We start from the raw sequence: 24,737 nt of genomic DNA on the forward strand, positions 1-24,737 counted from the left end.
CTATTGCTGCTGTCCGTACCACAGTAGCATCCAGACGTGTGCCAGGGGTTCTGGGCTCCATTGTACTTGGCATGCTATAGGCAAATGGTGAGAAGCATCTCTGACCCCAGAGCTTCGGAACCACATGGATGAAGGGAGAAATGACAACCGGAAGTACATAGAGGAGCTGTCTCTGTTTTGGGGGAACACTGCTTTTGATAAAGCTCCATTCAGCAGCAAATTATTATAAAAATACTTGTAAAATATTGCATTTTCTTGTCAGACTGGAAAAATACCTGCCCAGCTGAAGTTTGGGAAGTAAAATAACTCAGGCATCAGCAAACAGCTGGTCAGTGGCACCTGCAGAAGAGAGGAGCATCCTGCCTGAGTGAGTCTCCATCGAAATGAGGTGCTTCCCCCTGCAGCGGGGCCATATTGCTGCAACCCTGCAGCAAAACCCACCTCAGAGCCTGGCAGAATCGCAGCAGCCTTATGACAGACTCTGTGTCCCTTTGGGCTTGGGTAGCCCCATAACATTTGGCCCGTACTGCTGTGAGGACTGGGCCCAGCAGGGAGGCGAGCTGAGCAGACTGGAGTGAATACGCTTCTACTTCTAAAATGGTACCAAACTGGAGGTCTCCAATAACTTCTTTAGGATGCATAGAGTCCCTTTTTGTGAGAGATGGTGTTGGGAAAGCAACACAAATGAAAGTATGGCATAGGCCTGGCAAGCATGACATTCAGTGGGAATGAAAAATAGCGTAGTTAAACCTGATAAAGGGAAGCTTTCTCCTTCTGGTTGAAAATGACTGGACTTATGGCTAGAATCCACCATCGCCTGCGTGAGAAACTCTATAAGAAGGTTACCAAAGCTCACAGTATTACAAGCATATCCCCAAAACCTCTATCCTCCCCAGGCAGCAGAGCAGCAGGACTGCTCAGGAACAGGATGGAGCTTGATTTCGCCACCTTCCACTTAGCCATCTGGATGGGAGGAGGAAAAGGGAATTGCTTGCTCCCATATCTACCCTATGAAAAATGTAATTTTCTTATGGCATTGCCTACATCAAAAAATTGCCCTGAAATAATTTTCATTCTTTCTCTCCATCTGCCCCAGTTTCTTTTCTCTTTTTCAAAAGCTAAATATGAAACCAGTTCAACACTGGCAGGGGGGGGAACAGATTTTTTTTTCTTTCTCTTATTTTGAGAAAGAACATATAATCTAATAGTTGCTTTGGTGAAAGCTTACGTTTTAAGGGCAAATCCATCCCTCCTCCAACGTCACCTTACTTTCTAACAGACAGTAAAAAAATTCCTATTTCTTCTAAACTTGACAGGTGCCACCAAGAGGTGAGAAGGAACCACTGTTTCTTTCAGTACAGTCTTTTTTCAATATGCTATGTACATGGAAACACTTCTTCACCCATCAATCAAAAAGTTCATTTCTTCCTGCTGCCCTTCGCTCCACATTTGGGTCTCCCAAGCCAACCATGACTGTGCAGCGTAACTGACTCCAGTATAAATAAGAACTGAGGAAATGGAAGAAATTAAGAGCTCCTCCAGCCCTAAGGCTAAGAATTGCCCTCCTATTTGTTTTCTCCATATGCTAAACAATATTTTTCCTCAGCTGGGTACATGAGCTAATATACTACATAATCACAAGGAAAACATTGCCTTATAGAAATCTCATTTCTTACCACGCTTCAGGTTTCTGTGGGTACTGGAAATTCTTTACTGCGTCATAGTATGTGGGCAGAATAGGTAAGAAACAAAACAAGTGAATAATAATTTACAACTTTAGCGTCTCATATGAATTATCCATCTGAGCACTGAAAGTCGAGGGAAACTCAGTCCTCTTCTTCCCCCTCGTCCCTGTCACCTCAATGCTGAAACTGAAGTAATTTCCATGTGGGAAGTCACTTGATCCACAGAAAACGTCTATCTTTGCAGTGGGTTTAGTGATAGACATTCACATTCTGCTGATAGTATATACTCATCCACCATAGCAATGATATGAAACTCTCTTTACCTGCCTTACATGTTTGGTTCAGACACTCTACAGGGAGCAGAGCATCCTTTCTGTGCAATAAATGTGTTTATGGGACACATCTGGCTGGGTGGCCTTGGTCTGTGGCAGGGCCTACAGGAATTTAGCCCATGAATAAAAGCCTACTCACGCCAGGCCTGTTTATCTAAAATGAGACATGAGGGCAGGTCTTAGAGTAATCTCCTTTAGTCAGATGATTTTCACCATTCATCACCTCATCATTTATCCAAGGCTAAAACAAAGAGAGAGATGTTTGGATAAAGACACTCACATTAGGAGCGATATAAGTTAAACAATATAGCTCCCATTGTTTCAGAAGTCTTTTAAAAAGCTATAAATATGATTACATAAGAAGGCAGTTTGTGAGACACAACCTCCTAGCATCAGAATGAGTAGAAATTCATAAAAGAAATATAAACACAATACTTGTCCTCCAAACTAGACCTCAGGCCTCCTGTTCGCTCTCTTGGTCATTTTGCACACAGACCAAATTCAGCCACAGTCAGATCACCTGGCTTCTGATCAAATTTCTGTACTGACTATTTAGTTATCTAAAATAAAATGAAAATTCAAGAGGCAAAAAGGGGTTTAGAGAGAAAAAGAAAAAAAAGAAAAGCAAAAAGTCATCTTGCTCCTTGGACATAAATGAGCAAACCTCCACGTTAATTCCTTGTTCTTTGGCACTTCCCATGTTAGCAGGTAAAGAGCTTGGTGGTGGCTTAAATCACAGCCTGCGCCAAGGATGATACGCAACCACCATATGGAAACATCCCGCACCTCTGCAGAAGAGACCACATCATCTGCACTTTTTGTTCCACCTAGGGGCAGAGGCAAAACTGCTGTCAGGCCATGGCCTGTCCTGCAAATTTAGTGCCTAGACTGGGAAGGGGCCACGTTTTCCACAGCCATCCTCCGTGGAGGCAATTTGTCCCTCAGAGTTGCATTTCAGTCAGGACTGCCTCCTTTCTACTGGCAGGGACTCTGTATTCCCCTGTCTGACACCAGCAATTGGCCGCGGTAACCCTCTGCTGCTTCCTTCCCTAACGAAATACAGAAAGCCCACTGCTTTGCCTAAATAGCCTATGCACGGTGCTAAGCAAGATTCTTGCTCTGTAGACAGTTAAAACAGGTTGAAATATTTGTAGAGGCTGTCTACAGCTCTTACACTAACTCCATTCCCTCAGCTACCAAGAAATTCAAAGCACTGCCATGAGGAAGAAGAGCTGATGCAGAGAGAGGCTGAGGGCCACGTTCAGACTGTCCACTGTGATGCTGAAAATGAGTCCAACGCAGGTAAGTGTATGTCATCTGTGGACAACTCACATTTCCTGCTACCCAACGTGCTTAATATCGAACTTGCTCCCTGTATTGTCAAACAGTACTGCCGCCTTTGCAATGTAAGATATGCTTTGCAAGCTTTTTTTTTTTTTTTTTTTTTTTTTTTTTCCCCTGAAAGCTCAGGATCATGGACTTGTCTGATTTTGTGATACACTCTGACTTTGACTCACATTCTCTCTCTCCTTTCTAATATTTCAGGAAAAAAACTGAAAAATTCTAAACTTCCTCTCCGCTCCTTCGTTTTCCCATGAACAACACCAGAAAACAAGTAAAAAGATCACAATATGACTTTTTAAAGTCTTCTGACTTCTAAGCTAGTATCATGAACTTTTTGGCAAAGGTTTGACTCAGGATTTACCTTTGTCTGAGTTTGGCTTTGTGTGTGCTAGTCTACCTGCTAGCAGTCAGATGTATGATCCTCAGAACACTTAGTTTCCCTTACTTCTCCCTGAATTGGCTACAGCTGCACAAGAGCTGGAAGAGAGAAGTGTCTAAGTTCTGGGTGTTGTGGAGCTGGATGTTGCTAGTAATGCACTCCTGATGTGAGGGAAGGAAGAAGATGGATATGATCAGGCTTTCAGTACAATCAGAACCACATGGAAGCAGCTATACTTCGTTACAGAGTATTTTGATGGGAAACACAACCATGGCTTAGTAAGAAAGCCAGAAAGCCCTGCAGAGTGACCTAATGCAGAGGTTATGCCATAAAAAGCCATGGAGAATGAGAATGATTAATGATGAAGACTCAGAAACAGGATTTTCCCTTTGCACTGAGGTCCCCACATGTTCCTAGTGCACATGACTGATGCTGACAGGCCACCTGGTACCACGATGGCCATCTTGGTCATTGGATTCACCAGGAAAAGTGCTTTTATTGTCTGCTGGAGTATCTAAATTGGTGATGCACACCAAAAATCCTTGCCCTGAATATGCTGTATCATAGGTGAGGCAGAGAGACAGAAGAAATAAGGGGGATCTTGTATTCAGCTGCAGCAGAAAGGTGGAAGTGGGAAGTGGGAAGCAAGAAGGGAGAGACTGTAACATTGCTTTCCTCTGTACATTTGGTTTGTTGGTTTCTCTCGTCACTTGCTGAACCTAAACTAAGGAGAGAAAGACTATCTGAAGGAATCTCAATTCATACCTAACATCCTCACAGTTGCCCTTTTCCTTCTGGGTTGAGCCCTTCTGAAAAGCTGGCTCTTTGGTCAATTATGAAAGAAACACAGCTTGGTTATTGGAAAGGATCTTTTTGCTCCCATCACAGCCTATTTAGCTTTCCATTCATGCCACAGCTTCAGTTAGTCTTAAAGAGGAAACAAGAATGCCATGCAGCAGAATGGCTTGTGAGCTCTCATAGGAAAACCTGCACCTGCTTCCTATCCGTACATCCGTGCACCTGCTTCCTATCCGTGCGTCGTCTTGATTCCAAGCCATGAGCTGACTCCACACAGCTGTTACGAAGCATCATGTCAGGGCTCCATTTGGTAGCATTTCTGCCACTCTGGATCATATTGGTGTCTTGTAGCAGCTCCCAAAGCAGCTTCATCAAGCTGCTAATGTCAACCAAGTAAATAATGCATTCTTCAACATTGGGCTAAATTTACATTTGCCTGATAGACTGTAACAGCCCCTAAGTCTGTTGTGCTAAGTAATCCTTTGCTGCATAATCACCAGATAAATGGAATGCTTACACCCTTGTCATATAAATAGATATTTAGGTAAGGTTTAAAATAAGTGTTAGAAGAAAAGAGCATTGCAGGCCATGAACTGCACTTATGTGGTAGAAACCCTCTTTTCTCGTGTTGTCTTTCTTCTGGAGCCCCTGGAGCCCTAATCAGCAGTGGTACCTAGAGTAAGCTGAAGTTAGCTTCTTACCTTCACTCATTTTAAGCATGTCTTCTTCTGCAGAACATGCTGGGTTCTCACAGGATCCATCCTGTCTCCCAGTTTCATTTTAGTACAGTTGATAGTGTCCAAGGCACTGTAATTTGGTCTTGTTTGTTATAAGAGAAGAAATGGGAAAACACTGGTACTGGCCTACTTGTTCTGGGGTTTGTGTCTGTTAAGGACAATAGGAATGTCTGAGAATGCTTCTGCAGGACCAAAACATACACAGACAAAAACTAGATGGTTTATGCACTAGAGTAAGAGTCACAGTTTAGTCCTTATTTCCCTTGTGGGCTCTAAGATGCATCAGCTCTGCTCGTTCTTCTCTAGTCTCTGGTTGTGCATAGGAGTTGCAGGATGCAGCTGGTTTTATCACTCTCAGGTCACTTATGCAGAAGAGCAAGTGCCAGTAACTATGGTCCTTTACTTCCCTATGGAAGCTCTGAAGATGTCCCATGGTGGACCGTGAAATTAAATTCATTACTGTTGTGGCAAGAAGTTCTGTGCTGGTGAACCAGCTTAGTAGATTTCTTCTTCCAGTCATTTGTCAGTAGCCAGGATGGTGGACACAGGAATAGGTTTACAGACTACAGAAGTCTTGTTTTCAAATGCATTTACTCTAAAGTCTACTCTTTCCATTCCTATCACCCAAACCCCCACTATTACTCAATTCAGACACCAGGTCTGCTTGAACTTGACTCTCAAATGCCAAAATACAACATTTCACAATTAACTCTTATTATTACTGTCTCCAGAGCCCTGACACTCATTTTGCATGTCAGAGTGTCAACTGTTTGTTCCAGAGCCTAACTGTGTTGTTAGTGACCTTTGTAAACTAATCTGGTAGAGCCATTTGATTAATTAATGTCTTATGCAAAGATTAGTACAATCTGAATAAATAAATACGCAAAAAATTATGAGATTGTAATAAACAGCATGTCTGGCAGCAAAATATTGGTTTAAGAATTCTAATGATGGTCATGATTTATTAATGCACTTGTCTGCATCTGTTGCTGAAAGCATTATGTATGCCTCAGTAGGATTTGCCTTGATTTATTGAATGTAAGTCAGACAGACAACAATCATGTAATGAAAAGTATTACAGTTTCTGATTCCCATCTTTTTAATGTCTAGGGGAGAGTTGCTTCATGCCCTTTCTGAATTTGGCCTCTCCGTATAACTGCATTAATAACAATGAAAAACATTCCCAGATCAATTTCTCAGTCCATGCACCATGTTTTAACAGCTTCCGCGATGATGCAAAATCTCCCCACCAAAGATGATTTTAATATTGCAATGCCTAATGGTGAATTGAAAAGCAACATGCTATTTTTATATGGCTTTCTCTAGAATGAGGAATAAGCAGAGGTGACGGATCTCAGAAGTGGAATGGCTCAGTAGACCACCTAACTTTAGATAGTTTTCCTACTCAGGTACCTTCACATACGTCACTACTGCTGGAGACACTCTGTGGATGCTAAGGGGGATGAAAATGAGGAATCAATACATACTATATTTTTACTACATCTACCGTAGTGCTCATTTTAGTGGGATGTTTTACAATCATGACTGAAATTTGCAAGTTGATGTGCACTTTCTTTATGCTTTCAGCTGTCCTGTAACATAGCCGTATTTTATTTCTCCAGGCGTTTATTAGGCATGGCTATCACCCCTCCCCACCAAAAACAACAGCATCACTGTTATTTTCACATTTGGGGGAAGAGGGATAACTAAGTTCTGTGGAATTCAAAACTCCTTTTTTATTGAAACTATTTTTTGCAGAAGCTCCTTAAGTGCTTTAAGGTAGAGCTCACTGAAAATCAAATTTTTACAGATACTTTTGAAATGATGCCTCTTATGACTTGCACGGTATCCTCAATGTCCATGAAATGCAGCCATTCCTGGTGTGAAAAAGGGTAACAGCAGAACCGCACATAGTGATATGTACCATTGTTTTGGGATGGCAGTGAAGAATGTTACTATACTTCAGGGGAAACAAAATAAAGAATATTTTTCTTGGTTTCTAACGAGCTTACTACCAGTGTAACTAGATCTCAAGAGTAAAGTCTCAGTGCTCAGATTCAGCTAGAACAACACATTGAAGCTCTGGATTCCAATTCCCCACTCAAAATTAAAATTGCATGGGTTAATCACTGAACCTTAAACTGTGGCGGTCTGATTCACGGACTCCGATGTGCTGGATCAGAATCAACTTTATTCAAGCAAGCAAGCCCTTTATATAAGCTCTAGCCCAGATCGGTACTTTCCCAAAGGTCAAGTTCCTATCATCACTCCTTCTTATTCCGTGCGGCTACTACCTTATCTACATACTGCTGTTTATTCCTCCCAAGGCTTTCGGCTCCTTAACTCTATCTTGTCCAATTCCTTGCTGTCTGCCCCTACATCTCCCCCTTTTTTATTTTCTAAACTAAATATTGCCAGTGCAGTGTGTATTTGTACAACAAGTACTTCATGCAAAGCCCTTTGAGTCATTCTCTGCATAAGGCTTATTAAGCAGGGGAGACAGATAGCAAGGGCTAGAAATCTTAGCAAGATTACCAGTCCACACGCCAATGCCTTCTTAACCCACGACCCCAAACCTAACGTCCAGTCCTATCCCTCAAAAGGGTTCCACTCTGATTCTATCTACAGCTTATTAGTAAGGTCATGTAGTCGCTGTAAGCTTTTATGACTACATATTGACCCTGCATGAGGCAGGCAGGTATTGCCAGAAAATGTCCCGACATGGGCTCATCTTAACAGGCTCTCAGTCCTCATTTGGTGTTTTGAGGGATGCGTCAACAGGTCGAATCAGCTGTGCAGGCATCCAACGAGGCCCATTACCTGTGGAGACACAAGCATAACCTTTCCCCCATGTTATTAAGTCTACTGGTTCACTCCATTGACCCGTTTCCAGGTTCTTGTAGTGAACCCAAGGCTGTGCTCACCACACAGGGCATGAGAAATGCTTATTAACTGAACTTTGGTCCGTATAATGGTTTAAGAGGTTGAGAACATATAAGGCTTTCCATAGCTGCTCTTGTGGGGAGGCACCGGGGCTATTCCCCCTTTTTTGTTTTTCAAGCATGTTTTTGAGAGTACGATGGGTACATTCCACTATTGCCTGGCCAGTTGGGGAATAGCGAATTCCGGTCACATGAGTGACCCCCCAGGTTTGGAGAAATGCCCGCGTTCGTTGTGCAGCGTATGCGGGACCATTGTCAGTTTTAATTTGAGTGGGAACCCCCACTGTGGTGAAACAGGCAAGCCAGTGATGACATACATCACAGCCATGGGCAGTAGTGACAACGTAATGGGAAAAGGTATCTACAGAGACATGGACATATTTCATTTTTCCGAATAAGGGATAATGGGTAACATCTGTCTGCCAAATACTGCAGGGTTGCAGGCCTCAAGGGTTGGTCCCTAAGTAGGGTGGTAACGGGGATACATTTTGGCAATCAGGGCAACTTCGAATAATGTTTTGGGCCTAGTCCCTTGTGATATGATAAGTTTTTTTGTAGCGCTTTTGCATTTTGGTGAAAAAAAAGAAATCATGGGACAATTTAGCCTGCTGATCAAAAGTCCCTTGCTGGGTTCGGCTGGGTTTTCCTCCTTTGTCAGGAACGGGCAATCCTCCTGACATAGTTGGACCAACTTTTTCTTTTTCTTTTTTCTTCTTTATTTTATTTTATTTTATTTTTTTAATCACACACTCTCTTTCTCTCACTCTCTGGGAACCGCACTCACACCACCTGAGTCTTTAACTGCTAGGACTGCTGTCCCGTCGCAGCGGGCGGCTTCAACAGCCGACGGGCGCCCCGTCGGTTCCCAGGCTATACGCACTCGCACACACAGTGCTGCTCACACTCACACCAGTCACAGTGACTCTAGGCTTCTGTCTTACAGTCCTGCAGCGCACCTTATGCTGATCAGGCTGCGCACTCCCCTTTCCAGCCGGACCGAGCTGTGACTTAAAACCCACTCAAACCCTGGGGATGGGACTCGCACCCATCCCCTGGTATGCCTTATGGTGGCCAGCCCGCGTACCCCTTACAGTGCACTGTTACCAGACCAGAATTTAGAATTTAGGTGGGAATTTAAGACTCACCTTTTCGGTGCCTCTCATTGCCAAAAGATCTCAGGTGAACTCACCCGATGGCGCCAGATGATCATTTGGAGATGAGAGGCCCTGACAGTGGTCGCCTAGGGTCCCACCTGGGTTGCCAAACTGTTATGGAAATTAGGCTTGTCAGCCACCATAACAGGGCCTGACCCTAGGTTCCTGCAGAAAAGTTCAGAGCCAAATCAAAACAAATTAAATAATTAAATTTTAATGACACGCATGCAGTAATTACAGCTGGAACTGGGTGCCTCAAAAGAGGGACTTATTGATTTAGACATTACAGAAGAATCTGTCTTTGTTGCAGTTGTAGATACAATCTCATTTCTATGTCATAAAGCGTATCATTTTCCGTTGGTAGCTCAAACACACACCTAAGTTTCGAATGCATGAGTTCTTCTGGTTTTGCCTCTTTCCATACTGCTTCCATATCTGAAGTATCAGCTGGAGCAAGCATAGACTGTTTCTTTTTTTTTTTCTTTCTTTTTTTTTTCTTTTTTTTTTTTAAACCATAAACTTGCGTTTACTTTTCTCATTAGGATCATAGTCAAAAGGCTGTAGCATCACAGAAACATTAATTGATGTTCCTGCATCGATAATTGCACTGTTAGGTCTTACACAGTATCTACATGGTGCTGTGGTCTTAACTTTGAAGCACACATTTCTGTCTGTAGGATTGCTGAGCTTCAGGTTTATGGTGACAACATCTGTGAAAGGCTCTTTGAATCTGAGCTCGTGCTGTGGTTCCAGGCTGAGGCCCTCCTCCGCTTTCACCATGTTCCTGCTCCTGCTGCTCGACGGTGGTGGCACCAGGTGAAGGCGGCACCAGGCGGAGGCGGCACCAGGCGGAGGCGGCACCAGGTGGAGAGAGGAAGGGCTGGGTGGGAGGGGAGAGGAAGGCAGGAAGGAAAGGAGGGAGGGAAGAAGGCAGGCGGTGGCCGTCCCCCCAGCCGGTGTAGTCATGCCCCACCAAATGGCCTTGGGGTGATGGATCCTTCCCAGAAGCTGGGTCTGACTTTCAGATGTCCAAATACCTTGCTCTGGCTCTGGAAGAATGACTTAAAAGCCCTCAGAATCCCATTCTAGTGCTTTAAGACCAGGATTAAAATTTTTTTATCTTTCCAGCCACATCAGCAGTGAGAGCCTTAGGATGGAAAATGATGGAGAAAATGATACATTGATCTGCTAGTCAGAAGCTCTCCAGCATCTAATGAACAACTGAAAGATTTTCCAGTGCAGTAAAAGTCTGTTAAACAGATCGCACTGTTGTATGGAAATGTCATTTTCGTAACAGCTCTGTAACACAGATAAACAGTGGTTTAGGGACAGAAGTGGCCTTTGCTGAACCTCATTATGTTCCTTTGATGTCTGTTTGTGAACCTTGCTCTCTAGAAGTTTATTCCAGATATTCATGCAATACTTCTTTTTAAATAAATAATAATAAAAAATCTGTCTTTCCCTGGACACATCAGTCCTATTGTCAGCTTTATTTCTCTATATCTTTTAAGAAGTCTTCCTTTCCTCTTCAAAGGCATTTAATGAAATACCATTTGGTGCGATATCAGAGAAGGAATATCTTCATTCAACAGACTTAGTATTTTAAGCCGTTCAGTTTTGTATTGCATTTGACCTTTTGATCTCCTGGGTCTTTAAACTCCTAGCAACTTTATACTTTCATCTGATATTTGTTTCTTAAGGAGATATCTGTATTGTCAAAGGTATGGTGCATTATTCATTTATTCACTCATTTTTTGATCCTGTGGAAGACAAACCTGTTCTGTTAACAAATATCTGTTCTTTAACCCCATGGCAACTTGGCTTCTCTGTAGTAAAGTGCAGCAGAGAGATTCTTCTTTGTAAAACACTGGAAGAACTCTACAGATGGCATGGAAGCATATTACAAAGAACAGCAAGCATACCATCATCGCTGTATTATGGATGGGGAACTGGATACACAGTATGGTATATGACTGGGCTGCAGCCACCCCAGAAGATTTTCTTTTAACTCACATTTAAATGCTGAACTTCTTTCTCCTAACTCTTTGTTACGTGCCACCCATGTTCACTGTTTCAGACTAGTGCATCTCTTTGTTTCAGCTACAAAATGCCAGCATCAGAGCAAAATTAATACAAGAACAAACCCTTTTAAATGTCCAGGCCTGCAGAGAGGTGGGCTTCCTTGTATAGAGAAATAACTAGGAAAAAAACCTGGATAGGCTAGTTCAGCTCTCATTTCAGTCAGAAGACATCATCACCAGTCATTTCCATGCTAGGTGGATAGGTTTTAGATAAGACAGTCCTCGTCTTATCTAAAGACAATCTCCAATCCCCATGTTGCTGAGTACATGTATTATGAACAGAAAGCCATTAGCCCAAAGAGTCTGGAAAATCTCAATTTAAGAGTACGAGTGACTCCTATGGAAGTTTATGGAGGTAACGAAAAGTACGTCAAGCTATTAATGTAGGGTCACAGATATCATTTTGACTAACTATTGGCACTAATGTAAGTAAAAACATTACAGGAGCGAAGGTCTGGCAGGTCCCACATGGTACTGGGCGCATCCACAGGTAGACAAGAAATGGCCAGTTCATGCCAATTAATGACTGCAAATGTAGATCCCATGGCTGACTGATGTCACGTGACTGCCGAAGAGTCTGTGTTAGAGTAAGGAATACTGAGCTAGCTGAATCTGGTTATGAGAAGAAGTGAGGCATCTATTCAACCTGACTGTTTCTGGTTATCAGCAGTAAACTCGGCCTGGAAAACCCATCAGAGGCCTCCTGTTACCAAGTTCTGCTATAGAACTGCCACTCTCTGTTCAGATCTTTGGAGGGTGTTTCATGGGACACTTGCAAACTGAAGATATTTGTGAATGGTTTACAAGTTTAAGAAGGCTGACTATCTTTGGAAAAGTCATTGGTACAGAATGGCCCACAGAAACCACCTACTTAAGAAACAACAAAAGAAAATACACACAGAAATCTCTCATAACAAGCTGAAGCCTTTTCGTGAAATTAAAAAAGCCATGAAACATAAACTGCAGCACAGGAGAAAATAAGACAGGCCACAGGTATTGGCTACACCTTCAGGTCATGTAACAGCAGGGGACTGAGCAAGTGTATATGTCTTGTTGATCCTTGGAAATGAGAAAAACATATACAGTATATGCAGAGAAAACAGGTGTTAAATGTTAAGAGGTTAATTGAATGAGGACAATTCTGTGAGTTTAAAGGGGACTTCCTCCTACCTAGGAGAATCAGCATGTTATAAAAGAGAAAGATATGGGAGGATATAACCAGTACTTAAACACGGATGACATCTTTGCAGTCATCTCAGGGAAGAGCCACAAAACATGAGATGGGGGGAGCCCTGTAATTTCAGTGTGCGTCAGGACACATACAACAGCTACTGAAAAGAAAAATAAACTAAGCAACAAGCATTAGCTGTCTTCATCATTGTTTTTTTAAGTAAAATCTCTGGCATGGAGAGGAAATAGGAAAGAAAAAGTAGCAAAGGCTGTTTCAGGTAACTGAAAAAGTTTTGGAGAGCTTGCAAAGATTAGTGGAAAAAAGTAGACGAATCCGTTTCTTGCATGGCATTTCTACTTGTATTTTATTACATCAGTTCCTAGGCAAAGTGCAAGAGGCTTTTTATTGTCATGTCAGATTTGCATGGTAAAATTTAATGTAGTACTTGTCAGCTTTAAATACTGGAAGTATCAATAAAATGTCAAATTATACTTGACTTCAATCCTAAATGGTTATAAAAACACAATCCAAATTTACAGTCATTTAGTCTTCCTTTTTTCCCCCCCTTTCTCTTAATAAAGCTCTATTATATCTGATTACTGGGGAGGAGCTAAATTTTTCTCCTCTGAAGTCTGGTGATTTATTGGGGTTTACATCACCACTGAAATGTTCTTTCCTTGGAAATCAATGGCTGAGGGCTGGAGTGGGGACCCAACTTTTTAATTATTGTGGATTTTAATGGCTCATACATCTCTTTGACAGATCATCCAAGTTTGCTAAAAGTTTTGAAAGCAGTGAAATCAATTTTTTGGACAGTTAGTTAGCAAAAAGAGAAAGCATTGGTGTTAATTGGAGTGCAGATGTAATATCGCCTAATATCTCTGTATTTTTGTGAGACATTTTACATGTTGAAGATTCTGGCCAGGAACACAGTAAAAGTAAGCATCAGAAGAAATGTCTACTACTCCTTCCATTCAGTGATATTTAATATTCCCCTTTTTTTTAATATGAAAATGAGGAAATATTTTTAAACTTCTCTCTGAGATCTGTGGGGGAACATCGGGTTTTCATGACTACTCTTCAGTGCACAATGGCTTGACTTTCATTTCTGGATTGATTTCATCTCTAGTCCATCCCATCATCATTTGATGTCCTTTTGGTCAACAACAGCTCAGGGATAATTCATCAGTCTATGAACTGAAGGCTACTCTCCACATCAAGGCTTTCATTTTATGCCTTCAGACCTTCAGCTTCATGCCTTCAAAGCACCACTGTGGTTATATGGCTGCCTGCAGCAAAGTTACAGAAGAGGATTCCTTCTCTGATGAAACTGAACTCTGCAAATTATCCACCTGAGAGTTCAAATTCTTTCAACAGGGAAAGCAGGGAAAGGAAAAGACATCGGGTGTACCTGCAAGGCCTGTGAAAATACCTGAGTCAGGGTCAGAACGAGAAGCAGGAAGCTTGTGATGGTACATTGCTTCAGGGAACCTAGTACAGCCCTGCACGATGTGGTCAGAAGAGATTTCTAGGATATCTCTCCATAGCACAGCCTTGTGCCATGTAGACGCCTTATCTGCTCAGCAGTAGGATACCTGTTGCCTCTTAACTATCAGCAAATACCCATCATTGTCACATGAGATGGAAGACAACCAAGTTGGCTAGGCCCAACTCTTCCTAAGAGACCAGCCTACCTGCAGGTCAAATCTATGATACTGGAAGCTAACTGTTGCTTTGCTTTGCAGCCAGTGGGTATGTTAAGGACCAGGTGCCTCTGATCATAACAGCTCTGACTACACAGTAAGTGCAGCATTGCAAGCCCTGACTAAGTAGACAATAAATCTGGAAAGATTTCTGAATATTAGGATACAGCAGCTGGCAATAAAGGGTACCACAGTCATAGCACTCCATTCCAACATTTACTGTCCTAATATCCAGTACTCTGCAACAAGGCATTAGTCTCAAGCCTCCAGCAAAAAAGCCTATTTGGGAAGTTTGCTTAAAAACCCAAGGAGGTGTAGCAAATAATCTAACAGTCATTTCAAGCTTCAGAAGTACATAAGGCTCTGACCTAAGAAATCCACCCACATACAGGTTAAGCAAAGTCTTCTTAAATGCAATAAACACCTTTTCCTATTAATGGCTACTGCTGATGTTCGTTAGGCTAATTCTCAGTGACACTAACCAAACCCATTCCATTTACCGTCCAGGTGACCTTGCCATCCTGCAAGGAAGTGCCTGTGCCTGTTAATATCCCTTCCATTAATTCCTTTATGATTCATGTGGAATACAGAGCAAAAGGGCAAAACATAGCACTAAAAGGAAGAGATTTATCTTCTTTCCTAATGAATTACTAGTATGCATTGCAGCTTTGCTCTCTCTGATTAGTGATCACAGCTGTCAAAAGGCTTTGCCAGAATCTGACCTCAAGAATCAGCACAAATCAAGAGGAACTGAATTAGCTAAACAGAGTTAATCCCTTGTTAGTAAGGAAGGAAAAAACAGACCACCAGACTAGAGAAGAGAAACCATCATTCTGCCTCTGCTAAATTATCTTCTACTTGAATTCATGGGTAGTGCATGGATTTATCACTACTGGTGTTACTTGAGGAACAACACTTGTTACTGGAAATATTAACCAACATCCTTTTCTAAAAAGAACTCAGAAAGAAAGAAAATGATACAAAAGACACTGAATATGCTTTTCCAACAATGGAGAACAGCAGGCAGAGAAATGGCAGGCTTCCCAAGGAAACCCTTAGGCAAGGAGCTCCTTAGGTGTTCTTAAGAGGAAGGTGGTATTCATCAGAAATGCTAAGTCTTCCAAATGCAAACTTCAGCATTCTAATGGACTTTCTAAGATGACAAAATGGCTTTCTGAAATGACTTAATTCTTCAATATTGACCATTAAGATCTAAAAAGGATTCAACTACTTGATAGCTAAGAAATTAAAACGATCTCTGAAGTACTCATTGTAGTGGAATCCCACCTGTAGTTATGGGCCAGCCCTGACATCCTAAAACAAAGAGGACAGTGAGAAGGAATAATGGTAAATGCTACAGCAAACTTTGCTGCTGGCATTAGGGTAGCATCACATGACAAGATGTTCAGTCCTTTGGGCCAAGTTTCTCATGTCAGGCAGAACTGCCAGACACATGATCACTGCTGCCAGTGGCTTTCTGGTGTCAGATCAATAGCACAGCATCACCTCTGAGTGACAGCTCAACTGTAGAAGAATCTAGGCATCCAAATTTCCAAAGCAAAGATAAATCCTGTAGTAGAGATCCACAGGAATGACCCTAGAAAGAATTAAATGGTGTTTGTCAATAGTAGATCAGATTCTCTCAGAGATTAACTCCTATGCGCCTGGTTTATATGGTGTGCCAGGAAACTGTGACAACTATCACAATTTTATTTCTTTTTTGCTCCTCAAAAAACTCATTTTTGGACGTCATGGTATCTGACCAAACCCCATCAGATAGCTGGATGCAAAGCAAACCCTTTCCTGTTTCAGCTGGATAAGAACTTGCCTTCTGGTTTGATACAACTTTATGATGACTGCATCATTCAAGAGCTAAGCATCTCAGCTGTAAATGCAGCAATTGTCTCATAGGTAATTATAGATATATATGTACACATATATTACTATCTATTTATGCTGCATGCTAACTTGATAAACAAGTAAGTAGTGATGTTATATTTGTGCAATAAATGGCATTGTCATGGTCCCCAAGAATCCTGACTTCTGAATGCTTAGTCAGTATTGAACTTCATACTAAGTCCTTCAAAACAGGATTGTTCTATTCAGAAGAATAATAAAAAGATGTATTTCTAACTCATATTGGATTATTAGAAGCCAGTAAAAGATCCAGGCATGTACTTTGCAGCCTCAATATGAAGAGAAAGAATAAATAGTAGCTGAAGTGTGGTGTCATATATAAACAAAATGCACAGCTAATTACCTAGAGCCTATGAAATACATTTTCTAATAGATTAGGAGTTTCATATTTAGGAGTGTGTCATTATGATGCTGTGAAAACAACTCCTGAAAGGTTTAAAAAGCCAAACAAGAGCCAGTTAGCTCCAATATCAGAGGGGCCCATTTCAGTCCAGTGCTACTGATCTTGAATACAATCTCAGCTTAGAGAGAGAACAATTTCAAAAAGCAAAGTAACAATAAAAAAGCAAAAAACTCACTCGAAACCAAGCCACAACATGATGATTAGAAAGACAATAGAAATATGTTGGTTCGGCTCTTCCAAGAGGCATGGGAGAAATGTTGCTCATGATCTTGCATATAGATACGCTTTGAATATGAAGTTTTTCATTGGCCAGTCAAGCAGCATCTTTTGAAAAAGGCTAAATAAACAGAAATGTCTCCAAATGTGGACAGCTATACTGTCACCCAGTGGTTCACAAAATGGGAATACTTACTAGACGGAATATTTGAAAATGCATCTGCCTTGACTCTAGAGCTGCAGAAAATTCTCTGTAAGATGGGTTTGACTCTCCTCATATTGAGAACAGGTAAAGATGAAGCTAAGCCTTTGAAGTTAGAAGCTTACTGCCCATATGCTGGCCAGATTTCCAAGGTTATAATACACTTTCCTTTACAAATTAATCCTCCACAGAACAGTTTTTTGAACTCGCATGCTCTTTGAATGTACTGTTAGGCAGTTTGCCTTGCCCATGTTTTCATGGTGAGCTACACTGATATCCTTCCTTATAGAAGAAAGTGGGAAAGACATAGGCTCCAAATGTACTAGTCCAGAATCACATACTAGTTATTGGTAGGTGAAATATTTCTGACAGAGCTCCAAAAATTCTATATTGATTAGGCTGTGGCGATTGTTGCTGCTTTATTTGTATTTCCATGAAAAGTCACTGTATAATTATAGTGCACAGGAATTTGGACAAAGTCATACATCAGGTGAAGAAACAACACAAGTATTTAGGGCCACCTGGAAGCTGTTTGTCTGCAGCTAGGATGGGACACCTTCCCCTCCCCCTGAGACCTGCTGCTGGAAGGTGGAGGAGAAATCACAAAAAGTAGTAGAGATGAAGGAGTCATCCCGGAATGAGCCCACTGAAGAGACATTGCTCCTGTGCATAACATAGGAATGCAAATGGAGAAATGGAAATATTGATTCAAAAACATTGTGCAGTGAAACAATAGCACTGCTAATCCGACCTCTGCCCATGACTGCAACCATGATGAAAGATTCATCTAGTTGATATTCATTGTGGAGATAGTGTGATCTAGAAGACAGTACACTAGGCTGGATTTTTTGAGGTCTCCCTGCTCTTCCCATCTCAGCATCACTTTTTTTCCAGTATCTAGTTTCCACCTCAGGTATTGACCTCCTTTGACAATGGCTTTGAGATCTACTAGTCAGAAACCCTTTCTTACAGGTAGGTAGTCCTCTTTCCAGAAGAACACAGTACAGATATAAGTGGTGCTTTCCCCACACTGTTCCAGTGATCCGTCTTCACCTCTGGAAGGATGACCTACCCTAGAGCAAAGAGGATCAGTTAGATTCAATCCCTGCTTGATCTGATCATGCTGCCAAAACAGGTTGCCACGTAGTGCGAATTGCCAGGATATTTGGAAAGGAAATAAATAAATGCAAGAAGATGTATCAGTGGAGGAGAGAGAGAATGATGTCATCCAGGCAGTTGCTGGCTAGAAAACATCAACTTACTTTATACAAAGCAAAAAAGAAAAAAGTATTAGGTTGTAGGCTGTGAGTCAGGAAAACACTTAAGCACAGAACCGAATGCTCTGTTGAATTGAAAACTTACTTTTCTGAGTCAGTATCAGCTGGAGACGAATTTAAATTCACTTTCTTGATGTTCAAGGCTGTGGTACCTGCTTCAGTGTAGAAGGATACCACTGGTATCAAACCTGAATGTGATCCTTGGATGTTATATTGTATCTGTGGCACAGATGATGCTCTTGAATAAGTTTAGAGGAACCCCACACAGTTGCATTAGGAGTAGCTGAGTTGCTGAGGGCAGGAAGTTGACCTCGCATTTTCTGAGTGTTGCTCAGCTGAATCACTCTAAGTCTACTCAAGGAAAGAGATTTAAGCTGGTTGGGCCACCCTGACAGGATAGAAAGGGACTCAAACTCAGGATTAGAAATGGTTCAATTTTGGAGTATCTTTCAGATTTCTAGAGAAAAACAGATTATACATAATATACGTTTGATAAACTTTCTCTTTTGAACTAAACCCTACAGAGTTTTGCAGCCAAGTGTTTTTTGACTTAACAGATGATTGTTTACAACCAGGATGCAGAGCATCAGAATAATAAATGAACAACCACCTGTCAGATCAAAGACAGAAGGGGAGAAAATGCGAAAAGTGCCTGGCGGTCTCTGTATAATGTGTGCATCTATGTTCAACCTGTGTCTGTGCTGAAATCTACACACAGTTGACTCAGCTGTGAGTGGGACATGTTTTTTTGGAGTGGGGAATCCAAGACAGGCAGAGGAAATACGTGCTGCATCACTTCTTTGGCTACCAGAACTGCTAGCCTCCTGTTAGCCCAATAAACCCATTTGGCTTGGAAGGGTGGTTCACCTTGACCCACATTAAATAAATACACACACGTATAATTTTTAATATAGCCATTCTTTCTAGCATCTCTCCAAATCTCCCTTTTCCTTTTCTATTCTTCCCTTCCTCTCTCTCACTAGTGTTCTTAACATTTTGAGTTCTCAGATGAATAAACAAAACAGCTCCAGGAATTACATGTCTGTTAAATTAATCAGAAATGCACATAGAGTCTTGCAGCTGATTGTACATGTTGTCACCCTATGTCTGAAATATGCATGCATAATTGTCATTCTCATCTTTCTCCAAAGACTCCCATGTTTAAAAGCACCGTTTTTCTGCCAAAAAAAGCCAGACTTAGGTTCAGGGTGCAGCTCAGATTCAGGATTAAAATGATTAGGTATTTCTATACTGCTATCTGCCCCCAAGAAAATCTGTGCCACCTCACATGCTCTCAAATAGTCAATGTTTTGCAAAATCAATGGCTCTCCTGAGATGTGAGTAAACTGAGGTACTACTGCAAGGCAGTCCAAATATAGAGCTGTTTTTCCAACAGGGAATTCAAATTTGGAAAGAATAGCTTTGAGCAGCTCAGGACAAAAGCACTATTATTTCTTCTCTGCCTTCTTTAGCCATGCTGCCATGTCTAGTACATACATGCACACAGACATACTCACGCACTTACACGTTAATGCTGTATTTGATTATTTGACAGGGACTTATCTCTAACTCACAGAGTGTGCGTATTCTTCATAGTATGGTGTCCTTAGGTATTATTTTACTTTATTCTTAGAATTCCCTATACCTCTGCCCATAATAGTATTGCATTTAAGAAAATCTATTATGAAAATTTGTGGGTAGGGATCCCAAGGATCCTGCTAAAGAAGGAAATACATTTTAATTAAAGGCTTTAAATGGGCCTCTGAAATACTGAAGCAATGCTTTATTTTGTTTGTTAAAATTTCTAATAAAGAAATGTTATCCTTCAATAAAAATTGCTTCACTCTGGGGCTCATATTACCCTGTCAGTCATTCTTCAGAGACAAAGCAAAATGTTCATTTTCTTACATGATATTTGGAAGTGAAAAATAGACAACTTTCAATTCAAAGGAAGCCAAAAATGTATGTATTGGTGGAAATTTATTTTACCCTAGTGTATTTGTATCCACTTCCAGTACAAAAGAATATTGTGTGAATAAAAGTGCAATGAAAGGAGCTATATGTGAAAGGTCCTTTGTCCTGAGGCATTGATTAAAAGTAAAGAAAAAAGAAATGAATAAAAGAAATATAAAGACACCCTGCTCAAATGGAAGCTCCTATTTATTGTTCAGATACCACAGAATACACAAATCCAACATTATTACCTAAAACAATAGAGAATTCACATTCTCATCTAGGCAGGCACCAGACATTTGACTAGTTCAAGTTGCAGCTAAACAAAAGAAGTGCTCTAGCAAAAAAGCTATTAAGACATGCCAGCTCTGACAGTTGTACAGATGCCTACAGGCACTGCTGCATAACCAAATTTTAATAGAGATGTTCTTGATGTTTGCTGAGTGTTGGCTGTGTATGCTACACATGGAGTCAGGAAAGGGAAAGAGATATTTCTATAGCCCAAGGTAATACTTTGATGATCTTGCAGTTGTAGACTGAAAAAAATGCACACAATTCAGTTTAATGATCCTCTTGGTTTAATAATATAGCATATCATTGTTTGTAGACACTTAACATCTGTTATGAGCACATATCATAGACTTTGTAGTGGTAAAGAAATATAGAAATAGATGGGTTCCCTAATGCCAGTGGTATTAGTGTTTATTTAGAGACCACATACTGAAGCACAGGCAGTCCCCTCTATCTGCCCCTCCACCCAGCAGCAAGGATAGCACTGCTAATTTCAGCAATGGCATCAAGCACCTTTCAAAAGGATGATGACTGGATCCTACTCACCCAGATTCGGATGTCCCAGAGAAAGCTAATTTTCAAGCTAATTTTCCAAGAAGGAAGTTTTATTTGGGGGAATTTAAAGACTGTGCCTACTGATATTATAGCAGTTTAGACCTTGACATAATCTGGCTACCAAGGTACCAGTAGCCATGGCAACACAGGCTGCAGGGTGGACTGGCTTTCCAGTGGCATAGCAAGGGTCCCACAAGAGTTTGTACAGAGTCTCATGAGGGGGTCACTGGTCTCTCTCTCAACTTCCAAGATAGTGTACAGTAAGTTCAGGTACACCAGTGCATGATGCAAACCTCTCTTTTAATATTTTACTGTTCAACTGGCAATTATCACCGATCTTTGCCAGCAATCAATTTTTTTTTTTTTAGATTGATAAAGATTATTTTTCCTGGAAAAGCCAGTTCTGCAGCTGGATTTTCAAGTTTTGACAATTTTACTTTCCCGTAAGTTCTTCCCATTCTGCTCTGCCAGCCTCTACCTAGATTTAACAGCTGCCAATTGATTAAAATCTTGTGCACATTGCTGGAGCATGCCAGATTTTCAAGTTTTGAACACCATGATCACTGAGTCATTGTACTTGATGAGATCAGACCCCTAATATTTTACCAGCTGTCCAAACAAACTTGTATTTCATTTCATGATGTGGCAGGAGTTTGAAGAAAAAGTGCCTCAAGATGGCTGAAAATATGTTGCCACCATGCAAATTAACTTGGGAACTGTATGTAGAGATGGTATTTACCTTTGCATCTCTCAGCCCCAAAAGCTAAAATGCATTTACTACCTCTGTTTAAAAGCAATCTTATCTTTTGCTGTCCATCCTTCTTGGGTTTTTAGTTCCATCCGAATTGCTGTTAGATATCGAATTCTTGGCTGCGTCTAACAATTCTAATTAAATTTGAGGTTCTTCTTGTCAGGAAACCAGCAGAGAATAGTTAAATGGAGCTTCTATAGTGGCTGATGCAAAACAGCTGTATTCATGATGAAACACAATTAAAAATTCAATATATCTTATCTACTCCAGCCAGTTACTCAGTTGGCACAAGCCAGTTACTGTTGTTGAGGGTGTCCTTGTAAATAGGTATTCAGGAAAGTAACTTTGCTTTTCCTGAATTGTGCTGCTTTTCTTGAAAAAGAAAAAAAAAGAAAAAAAAAAGAGAGAAAGGATCAAGGTCCAAAATGTATAATGTTATATATTTTAATTCTATACACTGGCATTATTTTTTGCAGTGAATGGAGCTAAGCTGATTTATGCCACTTGAATATCTGTCCCACAAACTGTTGGAGAAACAATCAAACATTTGTTTCCAAGTGTGACAAAGGCTGCTGAGTTATGCTTACACATTCACGATATATATGTCAGGCTCAGAGAAGTGAAATCAACACAAATCAAAGTAGTAACTACAAAAAAATTACAACACGCTTTTTCAGTCAACATATGATAGTCTATTCCTCTCAGCCAACAAAGAAAGATGGTTGATTATATGGGAAAAATTAATCATGACCACAAGTATGTATCTTTTTTAGTCCATGGTATCTGACAGTGGTTAAATAAGTTTCTAAGGCTTTACCAAAGAAAGTATGGACAGAAAATCTTGTGGGGAGCTTAGAAACACTACGAGAAATGGATAAAATATGCTTCTATCTCCCACTGAATTAATCCAAGCACTTTCTCTTTCATTATCTGTTCTTTCTTTATTGGCCACCTTAAGGGGACTTTTTCCCATTTCTGGGAAATGAGGAAGGAACTATCTTGAAAATATGGGACTGCCCTTTTCTATAAACATGGTGGGAGATGATAGATATGCAGAACTGCTTCGCAGTCTCTCTGGGGGCACTTAAACCAAAAACAATGACATGAGGTTGGAGATATTTGCCCAAAAGTCATGCATCTCACCTAAGCAAGTTTTGTATATACCATCTATAGTCAGTAGAGAGTGATCAGCACCTCAGGTAAGAGCTTGATTCCACCCCACAGTAGATACATAAACCGAGTAGGAGAAAATGGCCCTCTGGAATTGCCTGTCTTTTGCCATGGATAGTAGTGCAGCCTAAATACCTAACTTTTAGGTAAGTGGAAAGCAGTGTAAAAAATTCTCTGTATATGCCTACAATCCACAGTTTCATTATTCATTGTGGCTGGGGGATAGCAAGGGAAGCAAGGGAATACTTTCCCTGGCACTTCTCTTCAGAGGGGAAATCTGGTAACAGGCTGAGAAATAGGCAGCTTTGAATTTAAGTGTCTGAGGTAAGAACAGCAGTCTGCAGCTCAGCTTCAGGAATCCATAAAAAAGGCTAAAAAAAAATGTTCTCCTTTAACAGTAAGTGTAGGTCCAACCAATAAGGTACTAGATTTTTTAGCTATTATCAGCAGCCTCCTGGATTGGGAATATGCATCCAGATAAAAAGTCAGAGCCTATTTGGTTGCTGTGGCTCCTTCCACATCCATCTCAGTCTGGCCTTCTGTGCTTTTTCTGTGCTTTTCTGTGCTGGAAAGGTTCCAGCCACACAGTGCATTTATGAAAAAGAACAAAGTTCCCATTTGTAGGCTTTCTCTATTAATCCCACGTGGCTATATTAGCTGATATTGTAAAGCATAGCCTCATTCACTGTTTCATTAGGTTCATAATCATGCCCTTCACAAGCAGAGTGTTTATAAATCCCTATTAAGGCTTCCCTGGCAGTTCTGAATGGGGCCAGGAGGGATGGGAAGGGGAAGGGAAATGGGAAAAAGAAGACAGTGCAGCTTGGTGGGTGACAGGAGGAAGAGCTGGCTATGTGAGATTCGCTCTCTGAACTTCCCAAACTTCTGCCTGGGGTCACTTACGTAACACCTCAGCTCCTGCTCTTCTGCATCATTAAAACTACGCTCAATGAGCATCTTCTTTAATATTTCAGCCAGACTGAACCTAAAGATGAGTTCCATGCGGTTAATTCTGGTTGCTGTTAAATCTCTTCCCGTTAAACATGAATAGATTCAGCCACTGAAATTTTTATCAGAAGCTGGGCTGGCAGCTGGCAACACCCTCCCTCTTCTGTGTTTCTATTACTAGAACCCATCAAATAGGATTTAAATCTCAGCAATAACATTTGTTTCAATACGCTTACATTTGTTACAGTAGGTTTCAGGCAGACAGCACATGAATTAGCTATTTCCACTGACACCTACAGATGTACAAAATACAGACACCACACACGGAGAAGCACATGCAAATCTAAACATAACTGTTTCAATTAAAACTGTTCATGGGGCAGGGAGATAGGTAGACTCCAGCACTAGATAGCACCATTTTCACTCATCTTTAAGTTGTACTGACAGCAGTAGTATTGCTTGTTACAAACACTGCTTCTTGTTGCTCTTGATTAATTTGCTCCAGTACAGTTTTTATCCTAAAATCCCGGTTCAGAAAAGAGAATCCTGGTTCTGCTCTGCCTCTGGAAACTATTCAATTCAAAAAAGCAAAAATGAAGTGATGTTCAAGTTTTAGGTTTAGCTACAGCACGTGCCCAGCAATAATTTTGCAAGACTATTTCTTTTTCTCCTTCACATTTAACTTTATTCTGAAGGGTAAGGGTTGAAGAGTGTAAAGGCTTTTTGAT

General features: G+C 41.0%; 1 pseudogene; it reads left to right on the forward strand.

Moving 5' to 3' along the window:
- The first annotated feature begins 9,409 nt into the window (after nt 1-9,409).
- The window catches only part of LOC112993669 (tigger transposable element-derived protein 1-like), a 66,895-nt pseudogene continuing 51,567 nt past the window's right edge, over nt 9,410-24,737 (forward strand).

This window comes from Dromaius novaehollandiae, chromosome 6 (assembly GCF_036370855.1).
Source record: "Dromaius novaehollandiae isolate bDroNov1 chromosome 6, bDroNov1.hap1, whole genome shotgun sequence".
In the NCBI taxonomy this organism is placed as follows: domain Eukaryota; kingdom Metazoa; phylum Chordata; class Aves; order Casuariiformes; family Dromaiidae; genus Dromaius; species Dromaius novaehollandiae.